The sequence below is a fragment of the Coregonus clupeaformis genome, chromosome 11 (genome assembly GCF_020615455.1).
Source record: "Coregonus clupeaformis isolate EN_2021a chromosome 11, ASM2061545v1, whole genome shotgun sequence".
NCBI classification, from domain to species: Eukaryota; Metazoa; Chordata; class Actinopteri; order Salmoniformes; family Salmonidae; genus Coregonus; species Coregonus clupeaformis.
The window spans coordinates 488,794-510,891 of NC_059202.1; positions in this window are offsets into that span (position 1 = coordinate 488,794).

Genomic DNA, 22,098 nt, shown 5'->3' on the forward strand with positions numbered 1-22,098 from the left:
GGGTCCGTCCAATCGATCAGCTTCTCAGTTCCCAGTCGGGTCGGGTGGTGGACCAGAACACGTCGATCATTCTCCACCACAATGGATTAGTGGAGAGGTTCTCTCTCCCGATTCTGAACCCATGCAAGTGGGGCGGCACGGGTTAACCAAGGAGGAGCGTCAACAGAGACGTAAGACCAACTGCTGCCTCTACTGTGGTAGCTCGGGACATTACATCTCCACTTGTTCCCGGCGGTCGTCAAACTGCCCGGCTCGCTAAAGTTGGGAGGACTTTTAGCGAGCCAGTTTCAACCTCTCAGTACCTCTGTCAGACCCCGTTTCCCGGCTACCCTTGTGAACAGGAATCAGAGCTTAGCGCTTAACGCTTTTATCGATTCAGGTGCCGATGGAAGCTTTCTTGATGCCGAGTTGGTGGAACAGCTGGGGCTTTCCAAGGAGCAATTGCCGGAAGCCATTGAAGCGACCACTCTGAACGGCAGTAGTCTGGCACGTATCACGATGAGGACTGAACCGGTTAAGATGCGGTTGTCGGGGAATCATTCTGAGATGATTTCATTCTTCATTCTGCCGTCTTCCCATGTTCCTCTGGTCCTTGGATACCCCTGGCTGAAGGAACACAATCCCACGTTCGATTGGGTGACGGGCAAGGTAACGAGTTGGAGCCTTGATTGTCATGCTAACTGTCTCAAGACTGCCTGCCCCCATTCGGTTCCCAGTCAGGTGATTGAGGCTAAACCCCCAGATTTGTCCCTGGTTCCCGAGACATATCACGATTTGGGGGAAGTTTTCAGTAAGCAGAAGGCTCTGTCACTCCCCTCCCCCACCGACCATATGATTGTGCCATCAACCTGGTCCCTGGAGCTGTCTACCCCAAGGGAAGGTTATACAGTATCTCCCGACCTGAACGTGAGGCGTTGGAGACCTACATCAAGGAGTCCCTAGCTGCTGGTCTCGTTCGTCCCTCGTCATCACCCCCTGGGGGCAGGATTCTTCTTTGTGGGTAAGAAGGATGGCTCTCTTCGACCGTGTATTGATTATCGGGGGTTGAATGACATCACGGTCAAGAACAAGTATCCCCTGCCCTTGATGAGTTCTGCCTTCGACTCCTTACAGGGTGCTACGGTGTTCACCAAGCTAGACCTACGCAATGCGTATCACCTGGTCCGGATCAGAGAGGGGGACGAGTGGTTGACGGGTTTCAATACACCGATGGGTCACTTCGAGTATCAGGTGATGCCGTTTGGACTGACCAATGCTCCAGCGGTATTCCAGAGTATGGTGAACGACGTCCTGAGAGATATGATCGGTCTCTTTGTGTTTGTTTACCTGGATGACATTCTGATCTTCTCGAAGGAACCTTCCGACCACGTCCAGCATGTCCGGCAGGTTCTGCAGCGATTGTTGGAGAATCGCCTGTTCGTGAAGGCCGAGAAGTGCGAGTTTCACGCCCACACGACATCCTTTCTCGGGTACATCATCTCCAGGGGAGAGATTAGGATGGACCAGGAGAAGGTTAGAGCGGTTCTGGAATGGGCCCAGCCCGGTACGAGATTGCAACTCCAGAGATTTTTTGGGGTTTGCGAATTTCTACCGCAGATTCATCCGGGATTACAGCCGTGTGGCCGCTCCGTTAACTGCCTTGACTTCCAGTATCAGGACCTTCAAGTGGAATCCGGAGGCGGATCGAGCGTTTCTGGATTTGAAGAGGCGATTCACCAACGCACCGATTCTCTCTCAACCGGACACGGCCCGTCAGTTCGTCGTTGAAGTGGACGCGTCTGATGTGGGAGTTGGCGCCATCCTGTCGCAGCGATGCTCCACGGACAGTAAACTCCATCCCTGCGCCTACTACTCGTCGCCTTTCGCCTGCGGAGAGGAATTACGATGTGGGTAACCGGGAGCTTCTCGCGGTGAAACTTGCCTTGGAGGAGTGGCGCCACTGGTTGGAGGGGGCGGAGCAACCGTTTATTGTCTGGACTGACCACAAGAATCTTGCTTACGTGCAATCGGCTAAACGTCTCAACTCCCGTCAGGCCAGGTGGGCGTTGTTTTTCGGACGATTCAAGTTTGCCCTGACGTTTCGACCTGGATCTAAGAACGGCAAGGCGGACGCCTTGTCCCGGATGTTCTCCAAGACGGAGGAGAGTGGGTCCAAGACCGAGACAATCCTCCCCCGGAACTGCGTCGTGGGAGCAGTTATGTGGAAGATTGAGGAGGAGGTGCTGGCGGCCCTTCGGACTCAGCCCGGTCCCGGTAACGGTCCACCCGGTCGGTTGTTTGTGCCTGAGTCGGTTCGTCCTGCTGTCCTCAAATGGTCCCACGCCAGCAAGATGGCTTGTCACCCAGGCGTGGCTCGGACAATGGCGTTTCTTCGCAGACGCTTTTTGGTGGCCTGCCATGGCCGAGGATACTCGGGGGTTTTGTTGCTGCCTGTCCAGTGTGTGCGCAGAATAAGAGTACCAATCGGCCCAGCTCTGGACTACTTCACCCCCTTCCTATTCCCCGCGACCATGGTCGCATCTGGCCCTGGACTTCGTCACTGGGTTGCCCGCTTCTGAGGGGAACACGGTCGTTCTGACTATCGTGGACAGATTCAGCAAGTTCGCCCACTTTGTGCCAATTGCCAAGCTTCCCTCTGCCTCGGAGACGTCCGAGATCCTGGTTAGGGAGGTTTTCAGGGTCCACGGTTTGCCCAGTGACATCGTTTCCGACCGTGGCCCTCAGTTTACCTCTGCTGTCTGGAAGTCCTTCTGTTTGGCCATTGGAGCTACAGTCAGTCTCACATCTGGTTTTCACCCCCAATCCAATGGTCAGGCGGAGAGAGCCAACCAGAAGATGGAATCCACGCTACGCTGTCTGGTCTCTTCCAACCCCACCTCCTGGGTCTCTCAGTTGCCTTGGGTTGAGTATGCCCACAATACTCTTCCTACATCTGCCACTGGGATGTCTCCCTTCCAGTGCCTGTATGGCTACCAACCTCCCCTGTTTCCTTCTCAGGAGAAGGAGCTCTCAGTGCCTTCGGTTCAGGCCCATATTCGTCGTTGCCACCGGACCTGGCATCGGGCCAGAAAGGCACTCCTTAGAGTTTCGGACCGGTATCAGCTCCAGGCGAATCGTCGCCGGATCCCCGCTCCCACCTATACCATCGGAGATAGGGTTTGGTTGGCCACACGGGATCTTCCGTTACGGACTGAGTCTAGGAAGTTGTTACCGAAGTTCATTGGTCCGTTTGTGGTGGAGAGGGTGATCAATCCAGTGGCAGTTCGACTCAAACTACCGAGGACGCTCAGAGTCCATCCCACCTTTCATGTGTCCTGCCTCAAGCCTGGCTTCCTCAGTCCTCTGTTGCCTCCTCCGCCTCCTCCTCCTCCTCCTCGGATGATCGGAGGTGGTCCTGCCTACACGGTGCGGCGCATCATGGATTCCAGACGGCGGGGCCGGGGTTTCCAGTATCTCGTGGACTGGGAGGGGTATGGCCCTGAGGAGAGGAGTTGGATTCCGCGGCGACAGGTCCTAGATGCGGACCTCATCAGTGACTTCTACCGCCTCCATCCTGGCGCTCCGGGGAGTCCGCCCGGTGGCGTTCGTCGGAGGGGGGGTACTGTAACGATCCCGGCTGTCTGAGTCGGGTCCTGTCTGGTGACTAGTGTTCCTGTTCGTAATCTCCAGTTTCCCGAGGGTTCGGGAACGCTCCGGGGAGCGCTCTTGTTTTCCGCACCTGCATCCCATCAGCAATCTGCACACCTGGTCCTGATCATCACCCTTCTTAGGCTCTGGCCGAACATCCAGTTCCTGCCGGATCGTTAGCTATGAACAGTATGTTTGTCAGCGTATCAGCCTCTGAGCCATTAGTGTTAGTTTTGTTGTTTTGCACTTTGTGACTTGCTGTGTACTGACCTCCGTTTTTGTTCTGTCTGCAGTCTCTCACCCGGAACCTTCACCCAACCTCTGCCTGATGGTCGGCGGCTGCCGAGCCAGTACCGGACCAACCACTGCACCCTCAACAACCCATCCACGCCACCCGCTCTGTTCCCTGGATTATTCAGCCTCACTCGGAATCTATTAAATAAACACTCACCTTTCTCTCAACGTACCTTGTCCTGGTCTGCTTCTGGGTTCTGGCATAGTAAACCGTGACAGTTAGAGAACTGTTTATCTGAGAAACCTGAAGCCGATGAGCCTCCTCATTTTTCTTCATGGACCTGTAACATCGCCCTCTCACTGTCACCTCACCGTTAACTACACTTGAGACTGTTTCAATACAGTGATTGGGAGAAAGGGCGCAGCATTAGCCATTAATACATTACTGACTCTTATCTTACGGTCGATACAAACAGCAGTAATATTAAAAAGAGGCTGCAAAACAGAAACTCGTCAGCTCATAACCTTCGCTAGCATAGGGCTAATTTAAGCTAAATAAAGATAAACACGTACCTTCATAATCAAACAGGTAACCTTCAACGAAGAACTTGTAGCCTTTATCAAGCTTCGATCTTGAAGTAAGGGACCACTTGTCAGCAAGTCGTTCTACGTCGTTAAGTCGTATTGGTGGCAGATGTGAAAGGGACTGGGTGAACTCCATAATGATGTGCTACTAGCTAAGCGTTCCTAAGCGACACCGGATGTAAACATAACCTGCATCGCGGCAGAACGGAAGTTGTCTGACGTCACGTGAAAAGGGCCTATTAGTGAGGGACTGGGAACAGTAAGACAACAGAGGGCTGGGGGAAGAGAGAGAGAGCTTTGGTTTTCTCAAACTGATACAGACATCCAACTTATGTATTACTTCATATTGTTATTATATTATTCACATCATAATACAGGCTCTTGGTATATTGCAGCTAGGACCTACACCCTGACAGACTAGTCTCAAACCCAACTCAAACAGTGGCTACAAGCCAGTGAGAAGTGACCACCTGGTACTTTCCATGGAAAAAGCAGCCCTTGTCTTCAACCATTGTATACGAGGCAAACACTGGTGGATATTTATAATCCAGAGATATTGGCTGTGGCACCCTGTTTTCCACAGATGCAGCAGTGTTACTGAGAACTGGCCCTACCTGTTATACGTGAAAAGGCTAGTATGGGAAGTCCTACTCAGTGACAACATGACAGTTGATGAGCTTGTTGTAGAGTTAAGCAAATATTCTTTATGTAGGGTAATGCCTAAAACAATAGGGCCTAGTTCATGGCTTGAAAACTGATCTGGGTGAAGTTTTACCTTTAGGGTGTTTAGGAATAAACTGCTTCAAGGTCATCAGCATTCTTAATCGCATGAGGGGATGATCATAGCACCCCAGTGTGTGTGTGTGTGTGTGTGTGTGTGTGTGTGTGTGTGTGTGTGTGTGTGTGTGTGTGTGTGTGTGCCTGGTGAGCCCAGGGAATAGAGATGAGTGTTGTTTTGGATAGGGATCTAGAGAGAGAGAGGCAGGGTGACAATCAGTTTGAGTGGATTAGCAGGAGGCCTGGTAGGGGTGCTGGGCCTCCTGACGTTGCCAGCCAAGTCACAGCTGCGATAACAGCAGGTGTGTGTGTGTGTGTGTGTGTGTGTGTGTGTGTGTGTGTGTGTGTGTGTGTGTGTGTGTGTGGTGTTAGGTGAGTGACACACAAGGGATCAGCAGAGATAGAAGGACTCAGGCCTCTGATAGACAGGGAGCACGAAACACAGCTGCTTGAGAACAACCCTAGCCTTTTGTGGACATCTACATCAATAGAGGTCTAAAATTAACCACCGGACACTTGGGCCAAAGACAAAGCATCACTGCAGCATCACTGCAGAGGAGGTGCCGAGTGGTCATTGGCCATCCTCTCTGCTACAGTCGACCAGGTGATGTTCCTTGAAGAAATGAATCACATCCGTTGATCAAGAGTTTGATGATGTAATAGAAGCACCAGGTGCTGGGCTGAAAGGTGAAAACAGACACGACACTGTCGATGCTGACAGAAAGGGCAGAAAGCAAAAGCTTTGTAGATATCCATCACATATGTGTTTACAGATCAGTGCTGATGAAGATGAAGCAAGGAGAGGAAGCCACTTTAGACCAACGAGATGTAGGCCCTACGCCCAGTCTATTCATCAGGGGATTCTTCAGACACTACAGCAGATGACAGGACATGGAAACCACCATGGACAGTTTGGGAAAGAGAGAATTGCACCAGTGGTGCACCACCTAAACCTTCCAAAACTGTTGTCTGTTTTCCTGGCAACTAATCTAATAATGGAGGAGGTGCTAATAGCATTAATGGAGACTGAACAGAAAAGAACAGTGTTACCAGACTGGAAGCATTTACCACCAAGGTAATAAAGCACAGGGCTGTTTAGCTCCCCAACTGTTGAGTTAGCAAAATAGCCGTCTCCCATTCTGTAATTCAACAACAATTCCTGTAAAGGTGTTTCAAAGCAGTGTGATGGGCTGGTGTAAGCCTGGGTGTTGGGTAACCAGGGACGAGCGCAGAGGAGTTGTTCAGCCTCATTTACACGTGATAAAAATTGTGTCTTAATGGGAAGCAGCAGGTCTGTCTGGAATGGGGTTTTGGAGCTGATACGCACAGAGGAGACATACAGGAGCATCAAGTCTAAGACACACACACACACAGAGATACTCACACACACACACATAGTAGTGAGACCCATGGCCAAAATAGATGCACACACAGAAACACACACACACAGTGCTGCTAGTTCATTTATGGCACCTAACTACCTCTCTAATCTAAACCAGGTCTAATTGGTAGCTTTTTAGCCCGCATTAGGCCCTTTATCCACTATACGCCAGCGGTGAAAAGGTTTACAGCATAAACATCTGCAAAACAGAGGGAAATTCTCCATCACCAAGGGAGGTGCGTCCTGTAGTCTAGTTCCTCAGGGGAATGTTTCATTAACAGCTATAGGCTGAGACAGAGAATATGAAGAAAATAAAAATAGTTGATTTCTAACGGTAGGCCTACCTAAAACCTTCATAAACACAACCAAATGATTATTTTTGCAATAGCATATATGACATGTATTTATTAGTCTGTTAGACTGGATTGGCTCAGAACGGATTACTAGATGCAGTAGCTTTTCTAGTGTCAGATATACACACGATATTGTATGACAAAGATCCAGCTAAAATTTTTTTACATGCATTTCAGGTAAAATAACAAGCCAATCTCCCAGGACAAGTTAGCTAGCAATAGCAAGCTAGCTAAATGTCGATGAATGTTTCATGTGTGTTTGCCATTTCCCAAATTAATATAGTTGGTTGACAGTTGGTTTTGAATTTTCAACCTGCGTGTCATGAACACGTCTGTTGGGGATGGACAAAATCAACATGCGCGTGGCCAGTGTAGTCAGCATGTAATCAAGGTATGAAATTATTCTTCATTTCAAATACAACCTTGTATTGGGTTTAGTTGTGTTCAATTTGCAGTGTACAAATTATTATTCTTATGCTCCGGCCCCCCCGACCATCAAAAATCGGCCCAGCGGCTGAATGTAGTTTCCTATCCCTGTCCTATCGCTTCTCATGACTTGTCATACCACCCTTTCCCTTCGACCCCCAAGATGCAATTAGTGCAGGGAAAGGCAGTGTGACCATTAGTCTAACAAGATCAGATGCTGGAATATCTAAGAGACTGTTGCTCCTCCTCCACACACACACACACACACACACACACACACACACACACACATACACTCTCTCTCTGATCACTATACAACCCCCACACCACCATATACTCCCATCACTTCTGGTCTGTAATTTAATGTTTAATAAAACTATTATAAAAATGTTATACATCGATATATCCTCACACAATAACTTTCTTTCAATCTGACAATGAGCAAAGGCGAGTGAAGGGGGGAATTCTAAAGACGCAGCGTAGAAAATGGAAGACACCAAAAGTGAGAAATCGAAAACATGGCGGAGAAAAAGAGCAACCTCACTCAGTAAAGACAGTACTGTAGCTGTTTACCTCACAGTAAAGACAGTACTGTAGCTGTTTACCTCACAGTAAAGATAGTACTGTAGCTGTTTACCTCACAGTAAAGACAGTACTGTAGCTGTTTACCTCACAGTAAAGACAGTACTGTAGCTGTTTACCTCACAGTAAAGACAGTACTGTAGCTGTTTACCTCACAGTAAAGACAGTACTGTAGCTGTTTACCTCACAGTAAAGACAGTACTGTAGCTGTTTACCTCACTCAGTAAAGACAGTACTGTAGCTGTTTACCTCACTCAGTAAAGACAGTACTGTAGCTGTTTATCGCACAGTAAAGACAGTACTGTAGCTGTTTACCTCACAGTAAAGACAGTACTGTAGCTGTTTACCTCACTCAGTAAAGACAGTACTGTAGCTGTTTACCTCACTCAGTAAAGACAGTACTGTAGCTGTTTACCTCACTCAGTAAAGACAGTACTGTAGCTGTTTACCTCACTCAGTAAAGACAGTACTGTAGCTGTTTACCTCACAGTAAAGACAGTACTGTAGCTGTTTACCTCACAGTAAAGACAGTACTGTAGCTGCTTACCTCACAGTAAAGACAGTACTGTAGCTGTTTACCTCACTCAGTAAAGACAGTACTGTAGGTGTTTACCTCACACAGTAAAGACAGTACTGTAGCTGCTTACCTCACAGTAAAGACAGTACTGTAGCTGTTTACCTCACACAGTAAAGACAGTACTGTAGCTGTTTACCTCACTCAGTAAAGACAGTAATGTAGCTGTTTAAATCACACAGTAAAGACAGTACTGTAGCTGCTTACCTCACAGTAAAGACAGTACTGTAGCTGTTTACCTCACTCAGTAAATACAGTATGGAGCTGTTTACCTCACACAGTAAAGACAGTAGTATAGCTGTTTACCTCACACAGTAAAGTAGCTGTTTACCTCACACAGTAAAGACAGTACTGTAGCTGTGCATCACACATGAAGAGAGGGAGGAAATCTCTGTAATGGCCTGTTTTCTTCCTCAAGAGGTGTTTTTTCAAGGCATAATTTCCAATAAGCTACAATTAAACCTGCACTGCAGCAGATCACACCCACACACACACACACAGACATAGAGAGACATAGAGAGAGAGAGAGAGAGAGAGAGAGAGAGAGAGAGAGAGAGAGAGAGAGAGAGAGAGAGAGAGAGTAGGAGAGAGAGAGAGAGAGAGAGAGAGAGAGAGAGAGAGAGAGAGAGTGTAATGTTTACTGTTAATATTTATTGTTTATTTCACTTTTGTTTACTATCTACTTCACTTGCTTTGGCAATGTTAACATACGTTTCCCATGCCAATAAAGCCCTTAAATTGAATTGAATTGAATTGCAGAGAGAGAGAGAGAGAGAGAGAGAGAGAGAGAGAGAGAGAGAGAGAGAGAGAGAGAGAGAGAGAGAGAGAGAGAGAGAGACTCTGAATGAGTTGATTTTCTGCCACACAGACACACACAATGTCCAACGAATGGAGACTGGGGTTTCTTTTGTCTTTGAGACTATTTGGCTGCTTGTGTTGACATGATGTGCTGTTGGCAATTATGTTCTCTATTCAAAACACTAGAATAGTTTCTAAAGCAGTTTGATAGTTTGGAATCATCATCTGGCTCGTGTGTTAATGAAATGCTGTGGATAATGGATTGAATTAAGAGTTTGATGAACAACTTTGTTTACCAAACTGTTTGGCAAGTATCACAAATTGAGCTGGCGTTCCTATTTGGACAGCTTTAGCCAAACAGTATTCTATCTCCATATAGGCTACTTCCTGTAGCATAGGCTATTTGATACTGGGTGCAGGTCCTAGGCAATAGATGAAAACACATGAACGCACGTATGAACATACACAACCATGTGGAACCACTTAGAGTGCTGCTTCCCCTGTCACCTAAGTAATGCTAAGGTAAAACACACTGATTGTGTTTTTGTTCAGTCTATCAGCCATTTAAACTTCTGCTCCCCGCCCCTGTCAATCTCTCAACACACACACGCACGCACACTTTTACTGATCTTGTGTTTACTGGGGGGGGTGTTTCAGCATTCCTGTTGGAGGCCTGAGGAGAGAGGTAGATCTCAGATAGAGATGCAAAACAGCCAGCTCATGGAGTTCAGGGACCTCTACTCTCAACACGGCCGAACGTCAACAACAACTGGCAGAAATGGAGCAGGACCACGCAAATACACACACACAAACACACAGAGTGACTTGAGATTAGTCTGATATTTTCTATATACACAGATCATAATAAAGGTTGGGCTACATTCCCCTGTTCCACTGTCCTGTTTTACAAAATCAAGGACTGATTTTTTTGTACATTTCCTAGTTAATCTAGTTAAAATCTAAAAATATTTGAAAATCTTCATTGCATCTCAAGTCGACCTAGCACTCAGGATAAATATGTTTAGGCAGTGTGTGTACGAGTGCGCGTGCATGTGAACGCAAACACAAGCCAATGAGATTAAATCAACTCAAACTGTAGGGCGAGTCTGTTGATATTTGAGGGGCCCGTGGCTGGGAAGCGCTAGGGGTTATTTTTACCGAAAACCATAGGTAACTCATCTGGCACCACAAGGCAACAGACCCTCAGGAGGGTTGAGTGTGTGTATGTGTGAGGAGGAGACATGGAGGTGGGTTACAAGGGGGTGTAGGCACAGGTTAAACTCACACACCTGGCCTTTTTATGGAAACCAGCATAAGGGACAGAAGACAGGGGCACCTTTGTGCTGAAGGGGGCTGTGAAATGCCATCAACTAGTCTACACTTTAGAGACCCCTACTATAGTTGTCTGGGGTTTGCTATGGCTGGCAAGGTCTCAACTCATACGTTATTAAGCACATCAAGTGATGGTGGAGGGGTTAACCTAGAAAGGTGTCTGTTTTTGCATCAGGAACATAAACACATGCAACATGTGACACCAGTGGGGAACAATAGAGACTGATATGACTGGCCTCAGATTGCGCTAGCTCAACTTCCTGGATTGAACATCTTTGATTAGAAGAGCTCTGTGTACAGTCACAATATTAAAGCAAAGAGGGAAGGGGTCTCCAGACAATAACAACTTGGCATGCATCACTCTGAAGAAGGCTAGTCTAAATACCAGGGTCTTATTCACTAGACACGAAATGGAAGCAAACAGGCCGAAACTGGAAAGCAGGCTCTCTATGTGAACTTTTTTGCTCCGGTGCGGTTAAATGAATAGGACCCTGGAGTGTTGCACAGGAACGATTGAGCCTAGCTTCCTGATGAAGACATCATAGCAGACACAGATGGTCTCCAGGTTTCATACCACTGTGTGTTGCTACGGCCAGTAGTTCCAGGAAGTTTGTTCACAGCTAATAATAGCCGGTCTGGAGCCCCCCTCCATGAAAATAGGCTTAAAACCTTTTGTAACTCTTGGGACCAACCAGAACATACACTGGAAAACTAATCTGATTGTTTGTAGAGCTAAGGACCCGCTGAGAATATGTCAGCAAGTGACACCATTTCAGGGGGTCTGTGTTTCCATGAATGACGTTTTTGGCTGAGTTTCTGCTCCTCGAACTACACAGAATGGGCCGAGTCCAGCAATCCAAATAAACCTCTCACTGTCAACGTCTCCTTCAGGGCACGTACTTCACTCAATCTCCCCATATGGACACCAAAGCCAGACCACCCGACACATGACATGGAACAAAACAATAGTAAAAATGTTGGCACAACGCTGAGGTAACGTTACTGGATGGGGTCCAAATGCAGAACCACCACCGGGGAGATCTATCTGGAGCGTGATCCAACCTATGTTGCACATGGGTACCAAAAAAACAATTTGATGACAAGGGACGACGTGAAGGAAAACCATTTAGCGTTGTTTCTGTTTTCTCCATGGGTTTTTCTGGGTATTGTGTTTATTACACGTGGCTTGGGACGCGAGGGCCGGCGCGGTTCTATTTATGGGAAAAGACCAAACTGCTTCACAGAAACTGAGTCCCAGTTCTGCTCTCACAACTTATTCAAGACAGTAACACCATTATGGTGTTTTGACACCACACTCCAAAAAGCAAGTTCTGCAGGCTCTAGTTTTGTCTAATCTTGATTATTGTCCAGTCGTGTGGTCGAGTGCTGCATGGAAATACCTAGTTAAGCTGCAGCTGGCCCAAAACAGAGTGGCACGTCTTGCTCTTCATTGTAATCAGAGGGCTGATATAAATACTATGCATGCCAGTCTCTCTTGGCTAAGAGTTGAGGAGAGATTGACTGCATCACTTCTTCTTTTTATAAGAAACATTAAGTTGAAAATCCGTGATTGTTTGCATAGTCTTCTTACAGACAGCTCTGACACACACACTTACCCCACCAGACATGCCACCAGGGGTCTTTTCACAGTCCCCAAATCCAGAACAAATTCAAGAAAGCGTACAGTATTATATAGAGCCATTATTGCATGGAACTCCGTTCCATCTCATATTGCTCAAATAAACAGAAAACCTGGTTTCAAAAAACAGATAAAGCAACACCTCACGGCACAACGCCTCTCCCCTATTTGACCTAGATAGTTTGTGTGTATGTATTGATATGTAGGCTACGTGTGCCTTTTTTTAAAAATGTATGTAGTTCTGTCCTTGAGCTGTTCTTGTCTATTAATGTTCTGTATTAGGTCATGTTTCATGTTTTGTGTGGACCCCAGGAAGAGTAGCTGCTGTTTTTGCAACAGCTAATGGGGATCCTAATAAAATACCAATACCAAGTAAACAAATGGGACAAATTATTGTCTTGCCTCTGTCATGCCACAAAGATTAGAGCAATGACTTATGAAACTCATCGACTCTGTTCTCCCAAATACATCAGTCATCAGTAACTCTTACGAATCCCTCTCCATCACTAGAGTCTATAATTAAAGATGTACTCCAGGATCTTAAGAACAACAAATTCGTAACACATAGCATGAATTGGATTCGTAACATATCATACGAACTGTACCAAAAAAAACGTAACATATACGAAACGGATGACGTAGTACAGAATTTGTTTGTGAGCACCACTTTCAAAACTACTTGCTGAAATTATATAAAAGTTCGAGAACACATCTTTAACTCAACAACTTTTGCAAATGGGGCAGATATTCACTATGCCCAAATAGTGTTGTGGTTTAATCTCCACTCACTCTGTCACTGTTCCAACTGGCAGCCTGTGAATTAGTATTTTTTTGGCCCCCCAAGTTTTCAGAGCAAATATTTTTGTTGTTGTTGTATTTATACATATTTATTTTTATTTTTTATCTTCATTGTTTGACATAAAAGACTGTCAAAACAACAGGAAATCAGCTCCAAATGATTTTGGAAATCTGTTCCCAAGTATTCCCACGCATAATAGAGACACGTGATCATTTAAAAATGTAATCAAGGTTTGAAATTATTATGTTTTAGTCAAATATTATATCTGTTTGGGCTTCTTGCGGTCAATTTGCAGTCTACAAATTATTTTGAATTATGTTCCGGCCCCCCGACCATCCACTCAATAAAAGAAATCTGCCTGCGGCTAAATCTAGTTGATGATCCCTGTTCTAAGAGGTGAAGTAATACATGATCTACTGCTGCTCTCTCCAGTCTAACCACTGACCATCTCCCCTTGCAGTTCCTCTTCTTGGTGAGGCAGGGGGGAGCACCGAAAGAGGAAGGAGTGCAGTTTCTACTAGTACAGCTGTAGATGCTGAGATTGGGATGGATGGGACTATTTTCAGCAGGCCCTGAGCCACTTCAACTTCCTGACCCTGTTGCTTACATCTGAGGTAAAGTCGACTGAGAGACCAAAATGTCCGACGTCAATGAGATCTTTGTTCTGTGCAGAAGAGTAGAGGCCTCTGTTTGTGTATATTTATGTGTGTGCGTTGTGTGGGGAGAGAGAGAGAGCGAGAGACAAGTCAGCAATTTAATGTGTCAAGAGGGCAGCACTCTGAAATGCTTAGCGTGAAATTAGTGTAACTCTGTTAAAACCCTGGATTTCTCAGAAAGAAAACTAAAAAGGAACTTACGGGAATGATGTAGGGCCTACCCAAGATCAAAACACAACACATTTGGTTTCCCATTGAGTGGGGAAAAACATCAAAACAAGGAGAAAATCTGCTAGCCTACTTCAAACACTATAACACATAGACATGTGTGTAGCCTATAAGCCTATACGCCTGACAGTGACACAATGCACATATGTGAACGTATATACACATGATCACTCATTGATCTGGTGTGGGGCTGAGAGAGGATAAGCTGTGGCTGTGCTGAAGTCAGCAGAATCTCCCAGAGAAGCACAGGGAGAGTAAACACAGCTGGCTGGATCAGGGGCTTTGGAGGGCGTCACGTCTGACGAGGGAGGGAGAGAGAGGGGGAACTGGCAGAAGGGACACAGAGGTAGATAGAGGGGGAAGGGGTGGCGTAAAGGAAATGGGAGTGGTATTAAGAGTTTGGGGAGAGAAGAGGCAATGGAGTTGGGGAGGGAGGTGGGAGAAGGGGGTGGGGTTTGTTGTGTTTTGGTCAGGGGAGAGGCGGGGTAAAGCCTACTAAGAGATTAAGGGGTTGAAAAGGGTGAATCATGAGAATGTATAAAGTGAGTGATTTTAAGGTTTGAGGGTGGAACGAGTGGGGTTCTAGTGAAAGAGTTTTGGTCAGGGGACATAGGCTATAGGGCAAATGGGTTAAGAGGAAGTGACTGTGGTTGAGTTTGAGACAGAGACAGGGCAAAGGGCGTAGGTCAGGGGTCAGGGTGAGACAAGTGGGCTAGAAGGGCAGGAGGCAACTGAGTTTAGAAGCCATTTAGAGGCGTGCATGTTTGTGAAAGAGTGAGATTTGTTTTGGGTAGAAAATGTCATTGAAAAGAGACACCCAATGCTTTGTGTACGACAAGAAAGTCACCCACCCACCTCTCTTGTTTCGTGAGAACATCTCTCATCCCCACGGTCCTATTGTGTTGATATGATTACGCTATGCCCCGGGTGCTTCAAAGAGAAGAAGTCTTGTCTTGAAAATGCCTGCATCATGAGAGGCGCTCTATAACGTATACATTTAGTTCCTGTTTATATAATACACACCGGGAATGATCCACACTCCAATGCCACATCTCTATGCTCGGTAACGCTGGAGATCACAGCAAAGACACACACACACACGTTTATCAAGCAATGTTGGGAAATAAATTGACAACGTGATGGGACGGGTCAAGATCAGACAGGAGAATACCGCTGTGGCTTTCATTGGCTAGGAACAAGGAACCACTCTGTCGTGGTGGGGAACTGTAAAGGACATGCTACTGACAGAGGGAAATACACACTGGTGTTTATTGATAATGTTTATTTGTGTGTGTGTGTGTGTGTGTATGCATGTGCGAGAGAGAGGCAGAGATAGTAGACAGTGAGAGGGTTTCAAGGTAGCTAAGTACATTGTCAGTGGGAGGAGGGAGAAGTTTCCCAGTTTGCCATGCGTGCGTAGATTGTGATCCAATGCTCCTGTCACACTATTGCAGAGAACACAGATAGGCTACATACTGTACAATCACATATTCCACAATGTGCAGCACTTAGTGTTGTCATGACAGCAGTATTGTGATACTAGGAAGTAAGGAAACAAAGGAAACGAAACATGGAGCAGACTAAATGTCTTGAGGAAAACATTCCTAATGTTGGAAAAAACTGCCTTCTGTTGTGATCAGGAGTCACATTTGTTTATTTTGCAAGCTATAGCACACAATGTTTTACGAAAGTAGGTTTTAAAGGACCATATAATTCAGTCTGCTTCCTGTTTTATTTTTTGCCAAGGAAAATCTGGTATTGTAGTATCCTGATCCTGGTATCATGCTACATGAATCCACTGCTGTTTAAGACATGCAAATGTGGTCCTCTGTACCTCAGCTGGTAGAGCACGGCGCTTGTAACGCCAAGGTAGTGGGTTCGATCCCCGGGACCACCCATTTACAAAAAATGTATGCACACATGACTGTAAATCGCTTTGGATAAAAGCGTCTGCTAAATGGCATATTATTACATATCTTACAAGTTTACAATTGGCAGTGTACAACACATTGGAGGCAAATGGCATCATATACTTAAATCGGACTCACACTCAGCGGCACTCATAGGCCCAGTCATATTCACAAATAAACGTATCCCCTGCCACCATAAAGCTAGACGTGCCTACTACAACAGATGATGCCTGCTAGCAACCTCAACAGCAGAGCCTCAGGGAAAGTAGTTTATAAGAATACCATTAATAGGGCAATGGCGCCCCCTGTCTTCCAATACTGACCGAACGAGTTGTAAGGGCTGAGAGGAACGTTTTTTAAACAACGAATTGATCTACGTCGGTTCAATTATTTGAATACCATTTCGTTTTTTCCGTGAGCTCAATTCGAACATTGCACAAGAGATCAATCAGATCCAGTCTGAACTGTGCACAAGAGATAAATCAGATCCAGTCTGAACTGTGCACAAGAGATCAATCAGATCCAGTCTGAACTGTGCGATGTAGTAGGGAGTTGTAGTTTCCAACAGGCCAATATTCTAAATAGTTTAGCTCACGTGGTAATTAACTACAATGACGATAATCCATTGCCTGGTCTGGGTTTGTTTTATGCCTGCTACGTAAGAGTCAGAAAAATGCGCGATTGGGGATATAGAGAGCAGCTGTTGCTTCGCAAGGTCTCTCTACCTGAAAATGCATGATCTAAGTTATTGATAGTTGGTATTCAGCAGTCATAAAAGTATGCCTTACAGTTGAAGTCGGAAGTTTACATACACTTAGGTTGGAGTCATTAAAACTCGTTGTTCAACCATTCCACACATTTCTTGTTAACAAACTATAGTTTTGGCAAGTCAGTTATGACATCTACTTTGTGCATGACACAAGTAATTTTGAACGTACTTTGGTGCGAAAAGTGCAAATCAATCTCAGAACAACAGCAAAGGACCTTGTGAAGATGCTGGAGGAAACAGGTACAAACGTATCTATATTCACAGTAAAACGAGTCCTATATCAACATAACCTGAAAGGCCGTTCAGCAAGGAAGAAGCCACTGCTCCAAAACCGCCATAAAAAAGACAGACTACGGTTTGAAACTGCACATGGGGAAAAATATCATACTTTTTGGAGAAATGTCCTCTGGTCTGATGAAACAAAAATATAACTGTTTTGCCATAATGACCATTGTTATGTTTGGAGGAAAAAGGGGGCTGCTTGCAAGCCGAAGAACACCATCCCAACCGTGAAGCACAGGGGTGGCAGCATCATGCTGTGGGGGTGCTTTGCTGAAGGAGGGACTGGTGCACTTGAAGCAACATCTCAAGACATCAGTCAGGAAGTTAAAGCTTGGTCGCAAATGGGTCTTCCAAATGGACAATGACCCCAAGCATACTTCCAAAGTTGTCAAGGTCTTGGAGTGGCCATTACAAAGCCCTGACCTCAATCCTATAGAACATTTGTAGGCAGAACTGAAAAAGTGTGTGCGAGCAAGGAGGCCTACAAACCTGACTCAGTTACACCAGCTCTGTCAGGAGGAATGGGCCAAAATTAACCCAACTTACTGTGGGAAGCTTGTGGAAGGCTACCCGAAACGATTGACCCAAGTAAAACAATTTAAAAGCAATGCTACCAAATACTAATTGAGTGTATGTAAACTTCTGACCCACTGGGAATGTGATGAAAGAAATAAAAGCTGAAATAAACCATTCTCTCTACTATTATTCTGACATTTCACATTCTTAAAATAAAGTGGTGATCCTAACTGACCTAAGACAGGGATTTTTTTACTAGGATTAAATGTCAGGAATTGTGAAAAACTGAGTTTAAATGTATTTGGCTAAGGTGTATGTAAACTTCCGACTTCAACTGTATTTTACTTTGATTAACTACAAAATAGTGATTGTCAGACAGCATATGCAGCAGCTCTATAGAGATGAGATGATTTGGAATGAAATAAGTAATCAAATAAAACAAATGTAATATACACAACTGAAAGATTTTATTAAAGTAATGTGAATAAATTATGGTTAATAATTGATAAGCAGTAATGAGCAGTCAATACTCACTACCATCATGGAACTTGTATTAATTGTTTGATTCTGTGTCACAGCATTCAACCCAAATAATCGAAAACTGTGATTTTAATAATTGAACCGAAACCGAACCGAATAAACACTAATTGCTCAGCACTAAGTGAGTCACACAAGCCCTTTACATTTCAAAATGCCGAAAAGAAGCCAAGCATTTGTTCCTTGATTTTCAAGTGAGAGCAACAAACTGGAAATATGTTGACCTTGAACAATCATAGCTTGAACATGAACATTACCTTAGTTTTGTTACACAGTGGTTGCGGTTTGATACTTGTGCGTGTAAAAATAAACATGCCTATTTGCAACAACACTTTATTATGATTGACCAGTGACAAACATCGGGAGAAAAACGTCAGACAAATATGGAGCCAGATAGCGGCCAAAAAATTGAACCTAGGTCTCGTTAGAATCGTAAGAAAATCCATACGTAAATTGTTAGGATCGTAAGAAAAGCCATGCGTGACCGTTAAATTACATCTGTAAACCCTATGTTACGACTATGAATTCTATCAATTCTTACTTTACGTCTCCCTTTACTCGGTTACAGATCTTTTATATGTGTACAAACTTTTGTCAGGAATGTGGCATCTGCAAACGACACACAAAAATGTATGCACGCATGACTGTAAGTCGCTTTGGATAAAAGCGTCTGCTAAATGGCATATTATTATTATTATAGCTAGTCGAAGTTAGCTAGTCAATCAAGCAACTCTAGCCCAGATGTCATAGTTGCTTTGCAGCTTCCGGTTTCATTTCCAAAATAAAAGTCTAGAGCTTGTTGTGGAACGGCATTCCATAACAACGTTATACCAGTAGATGGCGTAGTATAGGCTTGGGCCTTCAGCAAATGACTTGTATGAGAATTATACTATAAAGACAGAAGAGCCTTGTCTAGAATAACCGCCTGAGCTGCAGAATAGAAAGTAAATATGATTTAGGCTAGGCCTATTCCAATATCTAAATATGCCATGCTGTTGTGTGTTATTTAATGGCCATTTATTGCATAATTTATTTTTATAGCCGCGTGGGGCTACTGTAGTGATCATGTAACCTAATGAATCACACTATTTCCAGTATTTGGGAGCACAGACTGTAGGCCTTATATTAGGCATTTTGACTGTTGTATTTGCGAATTCCACTCTGTATGTAGGCTTGTTACAGCCATTTGCGTTGCACAACCCATCACGCAGAGGCTATATCCATATCAATAAATGAGACAAAACAAAATATTGATTAAGTCTTGGCTATAACCTGTCCTGAGCGAAATAGCCAAGGGGTCCCAAATGGTCAAGACCATCTATAACCTATTCTTATTGCCAGATCTGTTTTCCCTATCAGCCACTGCACGTGCTTCTTCAACTATTTTGTTTAACATTTATTTAGAGGCCTGTGAGCTAGGGTCTCTTTTTAAGGGGAAGCCTATAATAAAAACAGTTATAAAACACAAATATAGATTCTAAAATTATTCCGCAAGACACCAGTACCCACAATTATAGCCTAAATTGCAATGCTTACATTTGAAGGCATATTTTTTTATTTGGATAGGCCTAAATTAAACATTGAATTATTAAAGTGGTAGGCTAAAGAACTTTGGAGAATTTAGCTAATTGTGAATACACACATGGATTTCAATAAACAAATGGATAAGACTGTTCTATTCTCTTTGATTTAGTTCCTATTGCAACAAATTACAGAATGGATGACATACTGACTGAACTGAATGAAGGATGAATTAAATGTTCAAATATGTTGAAATGATGAGTTGCACGCATCATGCATGCTCTGCACTTTATTTGGCTAGTAGGCAAATAGGCCTACATTAGGGTATAATGACTCTATGGCTGCATGCCTCCAGAAGGGCATCTTCTGAGGCTGAAGGATGCTTTTCCGAAGGTGCATGGTGCTGTGGTGCTGCATGGAGATCACACACTCTTTAACTGGGCAGCATTGTCACGATGGAGGGTATAGCTTATATGGAGACTACCTAAAACCACTGCAACAGTTATTGTAAAGTGTGGGAATAAGTTTATGCCAGACTTAGTGTACGTTTAACCTCTCCCTTGTTCATTTCAAAGTCCATATGTTCATGACCCGATTCATATAAATCATGTACAATTACTTTAAATTCATATTATCCCTTCCTACAGAATATGCTTTGGCAAGATTTTGAGTGATGAAATAAATGTCAAAAAATTCAATAAAAAAATATTTTGAGTGGCAAAGACTCCAGTGGCCATACATAATTCATAGATTCACCAAACATGTTTCATTATTCCTGGTATATACTACTGGTTATGATTGTAGACAGAGCCCAGATGAGAATGGGATGGAGCAATATTGAATTAGTCCTACTGAAACTTCACTGTTGTAAAGATAATACAACTAGTGCTATCTAGACTTGCGCTGGCAAAGAAATCCACTACATTAGCTACCTAAATGTGAAGTAAACTCAACTGAGGAGTAATAGAGAATGGAGACTTAACTTGAAAACGTGCAGGATCTCGTTCTTTTTTCCGACGTAAAAAAAAAAAAACGGTATTATGCTTGTTTGCGTAGCACTCCTCACAGGCTGTTTGGTGTATGTTTTTTTTGTTGGTGAGATGAAACTGCCAAGACTCTAAAAGGTATTATTGTACGTCACAATTGCAACACAAGATTTGTTCAAGCCTAAAATGTTAGCCCGTAATCGTAACATGTTTGTATGTTCACAGATGAAATTTAACGTTTATGTTTCATGCATGGCTTACGATCCTAACGATACGTACGTTCAACCTTTTGGCAGCTATCTGGCTCCATAGACAAAGCACTTGCCAAAACTTATTTTGCATCTTACCAGTGATTCGTCTGCTTTGTACATTGTTTTAATTATTTACTAGTTACAATGAAAACACCACAAACAAACTTTTTTCCGGTGTTTGGCGCAAGGTCAGTAACACATGTGCATGACCTGCAAGTGATCTGATTGGAGCATTATGTACATGTATGCATTCAAAATACATGTGCCAACAATAGCTACAGTCAGTCATATACTTAAGCAATAAGGCCCGAGAGGGTTTGGTATATGGCCAGTATACCACAGCTAAGGGCTGTTCTTACGCACAAGGAAATGTGGAGTGCCTGGATACAGCCCTTAGCCGTGGTATATTGGCCATATACCACAAACCCCCGAGGTGCCTTATTGCCATTATAAACTGGTTACCAAAGTACTTAGAGCAGTACAAATAAATTGTGTCATACCTGTGGTATACAGTCTGATATACCACGGCTGTCAGCCAATCAGCATTCAGGGCTCAAACCACCCAGTTTATAATTCTTATTATAAACCGGGTGGTAAAGTATTGCTGACCTTTTTCAAAGAGAATAAGGTATTTGGTTATTATATAATAGAATCGTGGCACAACCTTGTGGAATTTTCTTAGTTTAGAAACATTTGGCTATGTAGAACATACTAAATTATGCCATTTTATGCCATTTCCATCTGCATAATTTAGTATGTTGCAACCTCCTGAAAACAACCCAGATTGATGCCTATGACTATACTGAACAAAAATATAAAGCTCAACAATGTCAAAGATTTTACTAAATTAAGGTTCATATAAGGAAATCAGTCAATTTAAATAAATGCATTAGGCCCTAATCTATGGATTTCACATAACTGGGCAAGGGTGCAGCCATGGGTGGGCCTGGGAGGGCATAGGCCCACCCACTGGGGAGCCCAGCCAATCAGAATTAGGTTTTCCCCACAAAAGGGCTTTAATACAGACAGAAATACGCCTCAGCTGACCCCACAGGCGAAGAAGCCAGATGTACTCTTTCTTTCCTCCCTTAAATCAAGTCAACTTCATCTGCCAACATATTAGATGATGTAAGATGTTAAAGGCTGTTACGAACCCCGTGGCTCTAAACGTCTAGGGTGGATGGACATGAGACCCGTAACATAAATTATGCAAATTAGGAGTGTGGCATGGAGCAGTGAGAACAAATGTGACACAACAACCATGAACTACCGTCAAACACAAATGGTTTATTTCAGAACACACGGTAAGGGTTTGGGAAAAAGGGCTGAGCAGGA